This window comes from Botryllus schlosseri, chromosome 16 (genome assembly GCF_051294905.1).
Source record: "Botryllus schlosseri isolate E-star chromosome 16, Bs_hap1, whole genome shotgun sequence".
NCBI classification, from domain to species: domain Eukaryota; kingdom Metazoa; phylum Chordata; class Ascidiacea; order Stolidobranchia; family Styelidae; genus Botryllus; species Botryllus schlosseri.
In genome coordinates, this window is record NC_137251.1 from 21,720,957 (window position 1) to 21,736,868 (window position 15,912).

A 15,912-nucleotide genomic window follows, 5' to 3' on the forward strand; every position below is an offset into this window, starting at 1 on the left:
AAGTCGAATCTTTTCAGGGCTAATTTATTCAACTGATAAATATATTCTTCGCACTATGCACGATTTTACGAGAATAGGCTTCTTGATCCCGTCCCATATATTAAAACCTACTTGGTAATTATACATTGAATACCCCTATTATTTAAATAGCTGGTTTGTGGTACAGAACTTGAATATAGCTTTCAATACAATATCCATTGTATAATAATATTTATTAACTCGAAGACTTTTCGGGTGCCTCTTTTCAAGAGTTAACGGCACACTAAAGGGATTTAAACAGATTTAAAAGCAAAACCAAAAAGGCAAAGTATGACGCAACAATCAAAATCACAGACCATGAAATTCGCATTGTACCAATGGCAACAATAACAAACTATGAAGTATACGGACATATATATATAGGTCTAGCTCTGTCTGCATTCAGACTAAGAGCACCATCACCGAGGTGATGGAAGTATCCATCGAAAAAAGACACAGCATTAAAGATTTCAAATATAAATTAAATTTCGCGTGAAAATGCTGCTTTCGATAATGTCCTGATGTCGGTATCGTTCCGATTAAGGACATTGTTCATCAGCGTTGCAGAGGGTCTTCCTTTTTTGGTTCTCCTTTCATCTTCAAAGGTTATTGACTTCACGACACTATCATTAGGTTTTCGAATTATATGGGCAAGAAATTTAGCTTGTTGGTGATCAATAAATGATGAGAGATCTTCGGTGCGACAGATTTTATGAAGATTTTTATTGCTAATTTTGAAGGCGTGGTCGGTTCCCTTTCGAGTGTAGCCTCCCCACATGTATCATTTTTCGCAAAAATTGTCTGTAGCAGACATCCAGGACGTTTCTTTGATTTTCTGAAAGAGACCATACGCTGCAGCCATATGTGAGTCGACTTCGCACAAAAGCATTTAAAAATTTTATTCTTGTACCAATCCAAATTCTGAAGTTTCGAAGCAGGTATTTATAGGATTGGAAAGCTGCATGAGCCGAACTGATCCTGTTGCTGATTTCGGATATTCCCACATTCGTTTCCTTATAGTGAATGATACACCCAAGGTATTTGAAAGTTTTCACGTTTTCAATATGATGATTATGCAGAGAGCAGATTGAAGTCGGGTAAGCCAGTTCTTCAGTGTGGTTAAATATCATAGTTTTTGTTTTCGACTCAATAATTTGTAATCCAAAATCAGTAAGAACTTCTGATAGCAGTTTCAGGCCTTCCTGGAGAGAAGATTGGTCTTTGAAAAAGAATTCAAGATCGTCCGCATAGCCTGAGCCCGTGTTGACAGCTGTTCCTTGGTAGTTTTTGTCCCTTTTATTTTCTCGTGCATAGTCCGGTGTGCGAAAATGATACTGGCTGAAAGCGATATCAGTTAGTACCGATCTGTGTAGGAAAACTCTCACGGCATAGTCCATGTAAAGATTGAAGAGGATAGGGGATTCGGGACCGCCCTGTCGAACTCCAGATTTTGGGGAAAAAGTTTGGTTAGGGTGGCTTTTCAGTTCGGTTGTTGTGGATCGATATAGAGAGGCAAGTAAGTTCACGATTTTGGTTCCCTTATCCTCACCGATTCGATTTCGTAGCGACTGAATTAGCCAGGTTCTGTTGACGTGGTCGAATGCAGAGGAGAGATCGACAAACAAGGCATATGTTTGGATATCAGTTTTTTCAGCAATGATTTGAGACTGCTTCGTGACATATATACAGTCGGTGGTTCCCTTCCCTTTTCTAAAGCCACATTGGAATTCGAGAATTTGCTGGTTATACCATTCCTCTATTCTTGATATGATTATTTGTATTAACAGTTTACAGAATACGCTTCCAACTTGAATAGCGCGATATGTTGATGGATCGGTTCTGCTTCCTTTGTTTTTCCATATGGCAGTTAGCTTGCTATAGCCAATCTCCCATATTGTTTGGAACAATTCTGTAATTTTATCCATGATCAATTTTGATGACGCCATTGCTCTCAAAATCTCCGGTGGAACGTCTGAACTGGATTTCTTACGCTTCAGTTTTTCAATAGTTCGTCTAATTTCCTCGAGTGTTGGTGGGTCTTCATCGATAGTAGAGCTATTTTCTCGCATCAATTTTAAAGCATTTGGAATGTTTTCCAGATCATTTGGCATCCCAACCGATTTCTCATTTCCTTGAGCGTCAAAATGTTTTTTGAAGAATTCAGCCAGTTTACTGGCTTGGCAGGAAATTGTGGTATTGCCTTTACCCAGAGTACAACCGTGTGCTTTAGCGTTTTTGAACAGAGTTGCGGTTTCCCTGTTTATCGCATTTAGATTTATTTTTTCTGCTTCAGTTTTCCAGTGCCTGTTCATCAAAAAGTTTTTCCTTTTTCTAATTTTCTTTCTGAGGAGTGTTATGGCACTTTGAGAGTCTGGATTGTTCCGTCCCACGTCTTTCAGTTTCTGTAGCAAATCGTTCAGGGCTTGCGATCACTTTCCCATATGTTTCCGAATTTTTCCTTATTATATTTCGGAAGTATATTCTCCGTGGACATTTGCATCGATACTGCTAGCTTTTCGTATAGTGCGTCCACGTCATTTTGCTGGCAGTCAGTTGAAAGAGATTGTTCTACATCTTCGATTAGCCTGTTTTTGTAGTCGGTATTATTTAGGTAGCCGAGGTCCGGGGCCCCGCTCTCTTTTTCTCTATTAAGTTTCCGTGGTCTGAAACGTTCTTGTCTAGTAAATGGTGTATTCATTTTTGCCACTAGAATTGTATGATCTGAATTTATTTGAACAGATCTTTTTGCACTGCAGTCGGCCATATATTGCCTCATCCAGGATTCACAAAGAATGTAGTCCAATTTTTTTCGCGTTTTGCCATCTGGGCTTGTCCATGTTGTTTTCTTCCGTTCGTGATGTATATAGAACGTGCTAGAAACGCATAGGTCTTTCTCTCTGCAGAAGTTGATCAGGCGATCACCGTTATCATTGTATGTGCAGTTCATTATGCCATTCTTGCCATTGAAAGAGCTGTGTGTTTCGCATTGGTTCGTCGTTGCATTCATATCTCCCATTACAATAATTTTTCGATGCTTTTCACCGTCATCTGCTTGGCAGACTTTGGAGAGACTATTGTAAAAATCGGCCTTGGTTGATGACGCTTTATCTTCCGTCGGGGCATAGGTGATAATAAATTTTATGTCAAGGTTGTGTACGTTAATTTTTGCCACAATCAATCTGGGTGATATGTTAATTACGTCTCGAATCTTTATGAAGCTGCATTGTCGAATTAATATGCCGACGCCATGTTTTCGAATGGATTTGTGCCCTTGCCAGTAAAATTTGTATTTACATCCATTCGTCTCAATAACTTTTTCTCCGCTGTCAAGTCGTTTGATTTCTTGTAAACCGACGATGTCTAGGCCTGCATCGCCTATTGCTTTGACGACTTCGTATGCTTTCTCGTCCTCTCTCATGGTTCTGACATTTATAGTTCCAAATTTCCAGTATCTTTTGTCTTGGTCTCTGATGGATTTTCGATTCAGAACATTTCCGGATGGTGCTGAATCACTGCATCCCATCCTGTGGAGTATATGGTTAAGAGATATTGTTGGTCCCCGCTTAGCTGGATTGGGGTATTTATAGATGTTCAAACTCTTTAGTGTATTCTTTAAGGCTGATGTGATGCCTGTTCTTGTGAAATTACCGGTACTCATTCTCCTGGTGCACGACATTGTCTTTGGCAGATCAACAATCAGGTGATTGACGGGGCGTCGGTTTCCTCTCAATGCTGTTGCAACTATTAGATATATCAAGATATTCTAATATAGGCTACCGGTACTCGATATTCCTGTAAACTTAATACAACCAAATACTCCAATCAACTAAAATAGCAACGCAATTCGTAAATAAACAGTTACACACACAAAACATGCACTAATGGGAAATTTGAAGGTTATAGAGGAAATCTTTCGGTCTACATAAAATAGGTTTGTTCAACTGAATAATAGTAGACTCCAACACTTTTAGATGAAACAAAGACCTACCACGCGCAATGACAGTGAACATATTGTCATCATAGTGCTGTGCACAGGCGAGGTTTTCACTCAAATGCTGACCGATTGACGAAGCATATGCTTGGTAATCGTCATAGCAGTCTGTTTTGGCAGCCAATTTGCACTGACGTGTGAGCTCCGTGCGAGTATTTGCGCATGTTTTTGACCGAATCAATTTTGGGATATGCTGCTTAATACGCTCAAACAATCTTTGAGATGTACGTCCTACATACCTACTATCACAGTGGCACTTGTATTGGTAAACAATATTACTTGCATTAAAGGCAGGAAGTACATCTTTTCGAGAGTTGGGCAACATGGGTTTCGTTGTGTACACCACATGCGTGTTTACGCTGTAATAACAACGGTGAACAGCCGATTTAATGAGTTTTTCAAAACGGTTAAACACGTTACCTATCCAAGGTAAGTGTAAAAATGCCGGGCATTTTTCTGGTCCGTATTTGGGAGCTGTATCCGATTTTTTCAAAACCCTGGAGATGGAGCATTTTAATATTTGGTCTGGATAGCCATTTTTGGACAGAATCAAGTGGATATCATCCAATTCGCGTGACAGTTTTTCCGGTGAACAAATGCGCAAGGCCCGATTGACAAGAGATGAAATAAGGTTTAATTTACGCCGCTTCGGGCAAAATGAATCCCAACGGATATAATGACCAGTGAAGGTCGGTTTTCTGTACACCGACGTTAAAAACGTTTGTCCTGATCTCTCTACTAAGACGTCTAAAAAGGGAAGGGCAGCATCAGTTTCATTTTCCACGGTAAATTGTAGAGCTGGATGGAGACAGTTCAATTTTTCGAAGAAATTATTACACTCTCGCTCATTTTTAAAGGCAACAAAGGTGTCATCGACATATCTAAAATAGAGGAGAGGTTTTGCGACGTTTTCAAACAATTTCTTTTCATGGTATCCCACGAATATATCGGCCAAACTAGGTCCCAACGGCGATCCCATAGCAATACCATTGCATTGACGGAACATCGTGAGTAGTAGGATAAAGCAATTTTGTTGCCGGCCAATCCCAGAAGGCCACGTCGCCTTAATTGCCACGCCTACATTGCCACATCATCCTAATTGCCACGCCCCTTTTCATGCCCAACCCTAATCACCACGCCTATATGACGCCCATTGCCAGGCCTAGATATTCTAATGTTTTGTGAATTTCAATACCGATTTTCCATGTGTATTTAGCAATATGTATTGAATAACTTGCTTCCGAGAAATAAATATCATTCATTATACGTTAGAATTCAGCGCTTTTCATATCTTCTAACACTTTACTCAGTCTCCTTGAAATAGCATTGTATAGTGTACGAGTTCATTTTATTTCGTAAAAAGAGCATATCAATGATATCGTTGATCGTTATTGCGTCGATTCACTAGCTGAAATCCTCCAGATCGGTTGATGTTTCGAGGTACACCGCTTTGCTGCCGTCCGACACTGCGATCCGAGTTCCTGCGTTCGATCTGTCCGTTTTGTTTGATGTAGCGATCACTGGCTTGTAGTATATACGATACGAGCGGAAGGTTGGGATTAGCAACAACTACGCTGGGCGAATAGATGACGAATTCATCAGCTCGCAGTATAACCGCTACCTGTATAATGTTTGCATGTCGAGTATAAGGGTATTTAACTCAGCACTAAAATGCCAACGGCTAGCCGCAGGGGTCCGGTTCTCGTTGCTATAATTAAACGAACACCTTCGCCGCAGGTACGCGATCACCGACGTTATAATGGTAAGGACAAATTAGCCGCATGAAAGCGAGTCTAATGAATATAACGACAGACAACAAGTTAGTTGAAAAGTAAAACTAATCGTGACCGATGCAAGACGACGTGAAACAGCGCTTTCGCTCGATTCTTGTAGTGACCACATTTCATACGATTCAGTCCTTTTCATGTCACTAGAATAAGGGTGATTAAACCGACAGTGAAACGCCGCCGACGTCTTATAACGTAATAATGTAAGCTGCGTCGGGTGCTGCTATAATGTTCGGAGCGAATATAGTAGAAAGTCCACGTCTGGACACCTATATGCAGATGCGCATACTGCCGTAGTAAAACACATAACAGAATGCAGGCAAAATTCGATATTGCTTTGTGATGATTTTGATGTTGTTCCATACCGATTAGGAAGATAGGACTCCTAATTTCCTAACTAACTACAAAATCCCTAGTAACATAGTCGGACGCATAACGGAATTTACGCAAAATCGGTATTGCTCTGCGATAATTTTGACCACTATGTTTTGATAATAACTTGCTTCCGAGAAATAAATAACATTCATTATACGTTAGATGATACCTTTCCTTGATATTCTATTATGTGTATTTAGGGCTTATGCGACATCACTATGTTGGCGACAGGCCTGATTTGAACACACTAATTTTGCGAATTAAACTTATCGCTCAACACGGACACTCAATGAAGAGCACCCTGGAGACCCACATAAATGCTCCACAATTCTTGACATATAATATACTGAGCATATAATAAGATGACAAAACCTATACTTGAGTACTCCGAAATGTACAAGTACTTTACCTTTTCACGACGTTTTTGTAAGATGAATACTAATTTTATTGAAAAAATGAAATTTATGTTCTCAAGTAGGTTTTTTGTCTACACGCACCAACAACTCAAGTATTTATGACACAGGAGTGATTCATTAAGTATAGCGCAAGCAGGCCAAACCTATAATTGAGTGCTCCAAAATGTACAAGTACTTCGCTATGTACTCCCTCCACGTAAAAAGTGACAGATTTAGGCAAAAGTTGCTATAGAACTGCGTTAGTTTTAAAGTTGTTCCATCATGCAATGTGTGATGAAATTTGGTATGCTGCATAATCACAATGCCCTGGAGCTCATTTAGATACGTTTTTTTAATGTAGTTACACATTCTAGTTGTTTCGATGTAAGGAAAAAATCATTCGATAACTCGATAGTTAACACGCGTTGATGTAACTTTCCTCATTTGTATGCATAGCCTACGCGAAATTATTATTAGCATCTTCGAAACTTTTGGTCTAGTTCATCCGCTTGCATTTCGAAACGGACCATCACGACAAGACTCTAACCCACCACATCCGAGGTTTCAGTTGATCATATCGAAGAATATCATGTCCATTCGTGTTACCACCCACAGATTTCGCCATCCTCACACGGTAGTGCTAAGACACAGACAAGATGCGGTGCTGGAAATATTGAAAATGAGAAAGCAGACCTTGGTGTCATTTGATTTGGATTTTACACCCGATGAACCCACCATTCGTACTGCGCATTGGGATGAGGATTCTATCATTGATGTCGAGGGAAAGGAGATATACAGATTTGTTGGTGTCGTGAATATTCAACGAAAGTCGGGGTATATGCTTGTGCATGGTTCGCGTATTTGACTGTGAAGATATCGCTATACATAACGTGCTGTTCACCGTATCGATAGCACCAACGAATATCCGTGAAAGGGTTGTAATCTCGGTGAAATAGTGTGCGACACATTTTTCATGATTATTCGCTGCGCACTATAGATCGAATATGTCCAAGATTACTGCTAGTGATATATACGTCATAATGGATCGGATTGACCCGATGAACTGGTATAGGTTTGCACGAGAAAAACTTGAGCTATCTGACAATGAAATTGCCGAATGCCAATACATGGATTGCTATAACTTAACTGAGCAACGATATCAAATGATACAGTTATGGATTCGTAAAAATGGTCGTTACGCTACGATGAACAAACTTAAAGAATTAGTTTACAGTTGTCTGTATCAGATACCTTCGAATGGATTGAGAGACATAACGTACTAAGAGGAAAATAATATTGTGTAGACTGGAGAATAATGAAGATGCTCTCAGAAGACTTCAATATCGGTTTATACGCAATCATATGCTCATGTATGCGAAGCTGGTATTGCTTTTACATCGCAAATCAAAAAAAGGATTCTGATATCAAGAAAGTATGCCAAGATCTGAAAGAAGCTCTACACCTTGTTCTGGACGAATAGTTAATGTGCTTGCCCGTTATTACCTCAAATAAACTGAACATGTGTATTTAATTGTGTAAAATGTGTTATAAAAGTCGGTCTACGGAAGTGAATAGACAAGTCTGGACCTGTCTATATTACAGCATATTGGAGATAGATTGTGAATGCGTGAGCTGGACTAACTTTTTACGTAGTTCGAAATCGCCACTTCTATACATTAATTCAAAGTATTTGTCAGTCATCGCAGCACCGCTCATATTGCGCACCATCTATTTATTTCACGGATAACAAATTACTCTTGCTTTTATCAGAGGATACTTTCCTAGGGTTTGCTTACTAACAGTACTTAGTTTTGATTAATGAAAAAATATAGTGATTGAAAATAGATCACTGGATTATAGTTTACAGAAAACTCCACAATTCTATGTGACGTCCTTGCATGCCAACAACCTTCGAACTATTCGCCACCTCATAAACACGCAATTTTTACAGGCTCACACACTTTGCGGCGTCTGAAGTAGAATTTCAGCGTCGTTGTTTGCTATAAGCCGGGAAATTAGAGTCGCTGCTTCGCGCAATTTTACAGGCAGTCTCACACACTTTGCTGCATCTGAGCTTCATACTAATACATGCATAATTTTTTGCATGACGAGAAAACGGGTAATTAAATCATCAATAAACGCCTCACCACAATTCTTGACATATAATATACTGAGCATATAATAAGCTGACAAAACCTATACTTGAGTACTCCGAAATGTACAAGTACTTTACCTTCACACGTCGTTTTTGTAAAATGAATACTAATTTTAATGAAAAAAGTAAAAATTATGTATATATAATTTATGAGCTATTCTAAAATTCGCTACGCCTGATCGTATCAAAGTCGCTCAACTATAGCATAGATTGTGCCAGCAAAATGCAAATTCGTATTAAGGGTAGCCTGCCTGGTCCCGCTTATTACTCGTAGATAGAATCGAAAAAACTAATCGAAAATATTTACGGAGTTTGGATGCGGCATATTCGGGCTTTTAAAACTTATTCATACTCATGATTCGAAATACTTTAACTAACTTATGTTTTCGACATAAGATAAGCGCGAAGTGTACAAATTTCGAAGTTGCGCAAATACCACAAACTTTGCTTGCTTTCAGAGCCGGCACTAAATGCAAGACAGACTTTACGCAAAACTTGCTATTCTGAAAATTTTGTCAAGGTAATGCTTTAAAAACTTATACTTGAGCACTACGAAATGTACAAGTACTTTATCTTTACACGACGTTTTTTGTAAAATGAATACTAATTTTATTGAAAAAATAAAAAATAAAAAAGAGCGAAAAATTACATTTTATCCCGGAACGCAACAATAAAAATCGTATGAATTTGTAAACTACTTATTCATGACATGATAATAATTCTACTTGTACACTTTTTTCCCATTTTATAACACTTTAAGTAGTACTTAACAGTTTCAGTTTAAATAAATTACGGAATATAAACTAATCGAAAAATTCGGTAACCAATTTCACGTAGGGTATGCATACAAATGAGGAAAATTACATCAACGCGTGTTAAACTAGTTGTATCGAGATATCGAATGATTTTTTCCTTCATCAAAACAACTAGAATGTGTAACTACATTAAAAAACGTATCTAAATGAGCTCCAGCGAAGGATTGCCCCATATGGAAACCTTCTTTATACTTTTAATTTTTCAAATTTCTACAGCTACGTAAGGAAATTGTTAGGGTTACCCACAATACATTACAGGTCAAATTTGATTCGATTACGGGCATTATACCGACAGAGATTTACGATAGTGTAAAATGACCTACCTTATGACATCAAATTTCGTCTTCTCTCCAAGTGGAAATCTCATGTTCTATAATATTGTCCATACCGAACAAATATAAATTTGCCTGCGCTGCTGCTTTGCATGAATACTTCGCTCACATAGTAACCAATTTCTGGTGGATTCCGAATCGATATAGACAGAAATGCGGAAAGTTACATTGGCATGTCTTAACTTCTACCAATATGTAGGCCTACCTACCTATAATCTTATCGGCCGTAGCGCTCACGCAAAGCATTATCAAGTAAAGGAAAATCTCCTAATTCTCATCTAGATACATATTTATTCGGACAATATCTCCTTACAGGGTGAGAACAGTTGTTTTCTCAAGGTCTTCATATCTTCCTCACTCAAGCGCGGTAAGACTAGTTTGACTTTGCGGCATTCAGGATTATATCTCACGAAGCTCTGAATGGAATTCACGTATTTCTCATCGATTCTCGTTCTATCGCTATCACTGAGGTCGATTGCCTTTAGCTGTTAATTGAATAATAGGAGATTTATATCAATTTAAAAATGCAGAAACGAACTACATCGCTATATCGAGATCTATGATTGAGCAGAAAGATCTTACCGTATCGCATCGTTTTCCCATCTCTTCGCTCAGATTCCTGATTTGCATGGAAAGCATCTTGCAATTACACAGATTAAATTCTTCCACACGGGAATTGCACAAGACTTTAGTTACTGTTTTGTAGCAGGATGAAATGCCAGGATTTCTACTTAAATCCAGCGAATGCAGCTAAAACGTGGTGTGATGTTCAGATAGTTTACGAGACTACAAACGGCTCGAAGGCCGTAATAGATTAGTCATAATATTATTTACCGACGGTTGAGCAATTTTTTGCGATTTCTACTCCTAATAGCAAAAACTTATTCAACACCGAAGAAGATAATGAAGCTCGTGACCAGAAACACTTTATTGATGATGAAAATTCTATCGAACAATGAAATGTCATGCTTCAATATGACTAAAACTCACATAAGCATTACACTGTGATTGAATATTTCAGTTAGAAAACAAAACAGATCTAGTTCAAATGATCACCTCATAAATTCCGAGACCATTATTTAACGAGATTAGTGAGTCTTCATCCAATTCGCAAGCTGAAAGTCGAACTGTTTTCGTGTAATGCTTTCTTACGAAGCATCCAATTTCTTTCAAGCCCTCCGGTTCCAATTCGGTATTGTAACTCAGATCAAGGCTTTCAACCTATAAATCCATCAATTTATATCAAAATGATCCACAAAACTATAGAAACGAGCGAGTACCCCGATATCAGCAAAACTTTCAAAAGCGCGAATTTCCTCAGGTGTAAGGTCACATCCTTTCATGATAAGAGTAACCGCCTTGTCTTTACAAAGTAAGGCAGGCAGCGCGATCATACACTCTTCATCCAGCTGATTGTAACTAATGTCAAGATATTGGAGCTAAAAAATATTGGAAACTGTAAATTTACGATCAGCAATGATCAGCCATAAAAATTCAAACTTATAACAGAAAAAAATGTTGTTTGGTCACTCACGTCATATTATAGGCTAAATGTGCTAAGATTAAACTAGAATTTCCCTCATTCATCTCTACACAGCCGCTCATACAGAATGTGATCATTAACAACTGTACCCAGCAATAATCGCACAGACCTTAATGTTTTTGAGCTGCATAGCAATGAAATCTGTTGACTGCAAGCGCGAGTTCACAACTGACAAATATGTTAGATCGCTCGAAATAGTCCCGAGTTGCGTAAAGTTAATGTTCTCCCTGTAGCTGAGATCGAGGTTTTTCAATTTCACCTACGGAAATGAGGTATTAGGAAATATCACTTCGAGAGGCTCTATACTAGATTAGCGCCTAGCTTTTTCCATCACCAATACCTGATGGTGCTGGATAAGTTTACTCAAAATAATCAGAAAATCTTCGGATCCACCACTTTCTTGCAGATTGAGCTCTGTCGAAGCACACTGCTTCATCAGCTCGCAGATTAATGGAATGAGTTTCTCAATGTCGTTGTGTGCTGTAACGCTGAGTTTTCTTATTTCGACCTGAACGAGCGCAAAACTTAACGCATAAAACGCTAAATGACCTATGAACAACCTAACACTGATCAACTCTGACTATAGTCTATCTAGTAAGGCTATCGAGACTAATGCCTATACCAGTAGCAAATGAGCATTATTCGCTGCGATACCAACAATTCGCGCCTTAACACATTAGTAATACAGAACAATGCGATAACGATAAAGCTGTATCTCAATATTTTACGGATAACATATACTGAAATAGAACGTGAATTTATAATGATCAATGACTACGAGTGGGATGTGCGAAGGCGTATACCCCAGATTCAAATCCGCGAATTTTATCCAATAGAATCTTGAGGAGGTTTTCATTGAGATGACATTGACGAAATTCTAACTCAGGGGTGGGCAAACTACGGCCCGCGGGCCGCATGCGGCCCGCAACACCGTTCTGTGCGGCCCGCGAGAGTCTGAAGAAACTTATTAAAAATATTGATAAAATGCTTACTAAAAATCGAATTAATGCAACTTTTTCTTAGTATATTGCAACATGATAATTCTAAGGCAGCGGTTCTCAAACTGAGCAGCTCGCCCCCTTGGGGGCGTGAAAGCATCTAAAAGGGGCCGCGTAGCTGATCTCAAATGAAAAATGTTTTCGCGCTTCGCGCGATTTACATCCAATCTCAGTTATGGCTCTGTGTTTAGTATCAATTTCATATTCAAAAATCTCTCATTCACAGTCGTCATCTTTCATGCCATCTAACTATCCGATTCGTTCTTTGTATGCGTAGAATTAGGGTGTTTATATTTTATCACACATAGTGCAAGCGTGTTTGATGCTAACATGGTTATGATGCTGTCAGCATTGTGTGTTCTGGCATTAAACCAAAGTGGAATTAGTAAATCTATGAGCAGTTAGGTGCTCACATATTCAAATTTCAATCCTGTTCTAAGAATAGGGACAATCGACTTTCATCTCTACAGTTTTGACACATTGGTTATTGAGTTCGACCAGCCTATGAAATCTCGCCACTGTTTCTGACGCGTGTACGATATCATCAAAGCAATGTTTGGTTTTAAGCCTATATATTATCTCCATGTCCTCGCTATGTGATCAAATACCAATGTTGCGTTTTGGTGCGGCCCGCGAATGGATTCAGAAGTTGAATGCGGCCCGCGAGCTCAAAAGTTTGCCCACCCCTGTTCTAACTCATACACGTGAGATTGGCGAATAAGAGAATTCGCGATATTATTTATGTCCAATTCAGTCATAGTTTGGTGATAGAGCCCATAAGGAATTTTCACTTCATCATGATCCGTAAGTACTAATTCATGGTACATCCTCTTTTCAGCTTGATGATGTAGATTATCCTAAAATTATTTACTTTAATAACTCTATATTCTATGATGTAAAAGTAGTATCATAAACGCTATCGGATGATATTCAACGTCGAGCAATTCTTCTCGAATATAAGTACAAGTAGCGATTTGAAGGTGCGTAAGTAAATGTTTGTAGACTCAGACATTCAAATTATATTATCACCTAATACAGAAGTTAACACACGTCAATGTGCTTCGGAATTCACGAGAAATAAGAGAAGTATATTCATGTGTACACAATAGCGGAGAGAATATTTAAAATGTAGTAAGCAGGCCGATGGATATTTATTGAGTTGTATAAGCATAAAAAACATTCCCGCGCGCGTCTTAGGATTAGGTGGTAGGGTTAGGCAGGGTTGAGTTTAGGAGCGCGCGGGAATGTTTTTTTATGCTTATACAACTCAATGAATATCCATCGGCCTGCTTACTACATTTTAAATATTCTCTCCGCTATTGTGTACACATGAATATACTTCTCTTATTTCTCGTGAATTCCGAAGCACATTGACGTGTGTTAACTTCTGTATTAGGTGATAATATAATTTGAATGTCTGAGTCTACAAACATTTACTTACGCACCTTCAAATCGCTACTTGTACTTATATTCGAGAAGAATTGCTCGACGTTGAATATCATCCGATAGCGTTTATGATACTACTTTTACATCATAGAATATAGAGTTATTAAAGTAAATAATTGTAGGATAATCTACATCATCAAGCTGAAAAGAGGATGTACCATGAATTAGTACTTACGGATCATGATGAAGTGAAAATTCCTTATGGGCTCTATCACCAAACTATGACTGAATTGGACATAAATAATATCGCGAATTCTCTTATTCGCCAATCTCACGTGTATGAGTTAGAATTTCGTCAATGTCATCTCAATGAAAACCTCCTCAAGATTCTATTGGATAAAATTCGCGGATTTGAATCTGGGGTATACGCCTTCGCACATCCCACTCGTAGTCATTGATCATTATAAATTCACGTTCTATTTCAGTATATGTTATCCGTAAAATATTGAGATACAGCTTTATCGTTATCGCATTGTTCTGTATTACTAATGTGTTAAGGCGCGAATTGTTGGTATCGCAGCGAATAATGCTCATTTGCTACTGGTATAGGCATTAGTCTCGATAGCCTTACTAGATAGACTATAGTCAGAGTTGATCAGTGTTAGGTTGTTCATAGGTCATTTAGCGTTTTATGCGTTAAGTTTTGCGCTCGTTCAGGTCGAAATAAGAAAACTCAGCGTTACAGCACACAACGACATTGAGAAACTCATTCCATTAATCTGCGAGCTGATGAAGCAGTGTGCTTCGACAGAGCTCAATCTGCAAGAAAGTGGTGGATCCGAAGATTTTCTGATTATTTTGAGTAAACTTATCCAGCACCATCAGGTATTGGTGATGGAAAAAGCTAGGCGCTAATCTAGTATAGAGCCTCTCGAAGTGATATTTCCTAATACCTCATTTCCGTAGGTGAAATTGAAAAACCTCGATCTCAGCTACAGGGAGAACATTAACTTTACGCAACTCGGGACTATTTCGAGCGATCTAACATATTTGTCAGTTGTGAACTCGCGCTTGCAGTCAACAGATTTCATTGCTATGCAGCTCAAAAACATTAAGGTCTGTGCGATTATTGCTGGGTACAGTTGTTAATGATCACATTCTGTATGAGCGGCTGTGTAGAGATGAATGAGGGAAATTCTAGTTTAATCTTAGCACATTTAGCCTATAATATGACGTGAGTGACCAAACAACATTTTTTTCTGTTATAAGTTTGAATTTTTATGGCTGATCATTGCTGATCGTAAATTTACAGTTTCCAATATTTTTTAGCTCCAATATCTTGACATTAGTTACAATCAGCTGGATGAAGAGTGTATGATCGCGCTGCCTGCCTTACTTTGTAAAGACAAGGCGGTTACTCTTATCATGAAAGGATGTGACCTTACACCTGAGGAAATTCGCGCTTTTGAAAGTTTTGCTGATATCGGGGTACTCGCTCGTTTCTATAGTTTTGTGGATCATTTTGATATAAATTGATGGATTTATAGGTTGAAAGCCTTGATCTGAGTTACAATACCGAATTGGAACCGGAGGGCTTGAAAGAAATTGGATGCTTCGTAAGAAAGCATTACACGAAAACAGTTCGACTTTCAGCTTGCGAATTGGATGAAGACTCACTAATCTCGTTAAATAATGGTCTCGGAATTTATGAGGTGATCATTTGAACTAGATCTGTTTTGTTTTCTAACTGAAATATTCAATCACAGTGTAATGCTTATGGCTAATTCCATTATAATTTAACAGGGGCTGTAATGCATACCCTCAGAATTGTCCAAAATTTACAAATGTTATTCTTTTTTGAATTCCAAGTTTATTAAAAAAAAAAAAAATTGAAAAATGTTCAGCAGTTCAAAAGATATTGCGATTTAAAATCCTCTCGTCACTAGGTGGCGCTACTTTCAAAAATCTTTGAAATCGATATTTTTCGCTTAAATGATGGTAGAGAACCAATTAAAATGTCCAATTAACCAATTCTGGGGCCAAGGAATTCAATAAAACCAACTGTTTCGCCCTAAACTCAATGAAAAAAAAGTTACGGATGAAAAAAAAAATGGGGG

The 15,912-nt window shown here is 38.4% G+C and overlaps 1 long non-coding RNA gene across 1 annotated transcript; it reads right to left on the reverse strand.

Annotated features, from left to right (window-relative positions):
• Nucleotides 1–9,989: 9,989 nt before the first annotated feature.
• On the reverse strand, nucleotides 9,990–11,044 carry LOC145459392 (uncharacterized). The gene is made up of 2 exons (XR_013921369.1): nucleotides 10,451–11,044; nucleotides 9,990–10,353 (listed from the first exon to the last, which is right to left on the reverse strand). It is a non-coding gene; the product is annotated as an uncharacterized LOC145459392 (long non-coding RNA).
• Nucleotides 11,045–15,912: the final 4,868 nt, after the last annotated feature.